This window comes from Corvus brachyrhynchos, unplaced genomic scaffold (assembly GCF_000691975.1).
Source record: "Corvus brachyrhynchos isolate BGI_N302 unplaced genomic scaffold, ASM69197v1 scaffold434, whole genome shotgun sequence".
In the NCBI taxonomy this organism is placed as follows: domain Eukaryota; kingdom Metazoa; phylum Chordata; class Aves; order Passeriformes; family Corvidae; genus Corvus; species Corvus brachyrhynchos.
This window is the reverse complement of record NW_008238372.1, coordinates 1,558,418-1,560,097: the sequence shown is the minus strand read 5'-3', so window position 1 is coordinate 1,560,097 and position 1,680 is coordinate 1,558,418.

The following is a 1,680-nucleotide window of genomic DNA, read 5'->3' as shown; positions in this document are numbered from 1 at the left end:
TGGGCAGGGCTGGAAGCCTGTGGCTGATGTGATGTAAAGCCTTGGGGAAAAAGGTGTTGGAGTGACAAACCATGCAGGTGACTTCAGTAGCAGCGTTTTCAGCTCAGCTGTGAGGAGAGGCTTGAAGGTGGAAGAGACAAAGGGAAGATTGGGACAGTCCAAAGGGAAGAGAAATGTCCATTTGGAGAATGTCTCCTGTTCTTCCTCTGTGGAATACTGGGTTAAAACCCAGCAATAGCTACTGGCAGCCTGTTTTCCTGTGTCTCTCCCTGGCGGATTCCTGGTTAATTCAAGCTCCACAATGATTCTCTTTCCAAGAGGACTCTGACAAGGTCCCTCTCCTCTACCTAGTTGCTCATTTTCAGTAGAGGAAGGAACATAATTAATTCCTGACCTTCTGTCTTCTGCCAAATGGGACTGCAGTTGGCTAAGGGATCAAAATTTATTATAGGAAAAGAGCCAATCATGTGAGATACAGGATGATCACATATTTCCTTATAAAAATGGGATTAAAACAGCAAAATACCTGAATCAGCTCAACAGCTTTTAAACATCTGTTGAATGTACCTTAGTGAGTTACATGCTGTATGTTTCACTTAAAAATACAGCATGCTTAACTTTTTTTTTTTTTGAGCTAAAAACATTGCAGAAGCAGCTTTTGCTGAACCAAAAATTGAGAGAAGAACCCTGAGAATTAATGTATCACGCTGTTGGCCGAAATTTTGGTTTCCTTATTGGGACAACAAACTATTTCCACCCCAGGAATGACTTCTCTGAGAGATGGTGTTAAATCTGCAGAGCAGGTGGCTGGAGAGACAGTTTGAATATTTGATAGCACGCATCGAGGTGTTTGGATGAACTGGTCATTTCAAAACAAAATCAATAGGCATGCATCTCTAGGGAATAGTAAACAAAGTTGGAGTCATTCCTAATTATTGGGATACAGCTCTGTCATCAGCTCCTTCTCTAGATACTATTATTTATAGAAATAATTATTATGCAGCATTTAAATTCGGGATACGCACGGTTCTTTAATTGGGGGCTGAACTTGTGTTTGGCGATCTGGATTCCTATCCTTACTCATCTGTCTATCATTTATAAAGATTATATATCTGAAACGTGACCTGTACATAATTATAATTAATTAAGTCGCCAGCAGTATGCTGAAAAACTTGCATTTAAATCAGGGGTTGAATAATTAAGGCAATTAGCAGAACTGACTATTTGCAATATGGCTTCTTGAAAATGTGGAATAACTGCTAATCTTCTAGGCAGAGATGGACAGAACACCAGCCTGGTATTTAATTCTGTAAATACAAATTAGGTGAGGTGGTGCAAGTATGGAATTCCTTTTTTTTGTCCAAATTTCCAGAGGTCATAAACCAGGTGAATGACACGTAGCCCAACGGATTATTTCAGGGCACGGTAAGTTCAGGGTGTCCAGATGAATCCTCAAGCTATTAAAAAATTCCCTTCTCTTGGCTTTCATCATTTTTATTTATAATCCTTAATTTGTGTGGTCAGGAGAGTAACAGTCCTCGTTCCTCACCCCGCTCTGCCACCAGTGCTTGTCCCTATGGATTTGTACGAGCTGCAGGCTTCCATGAGCCAGCTCCCTGTCGATTATTTACCCCAGGAGGGGATGGGACGCCCACGCTGGGCAAACTCAGCCCTCCGTCA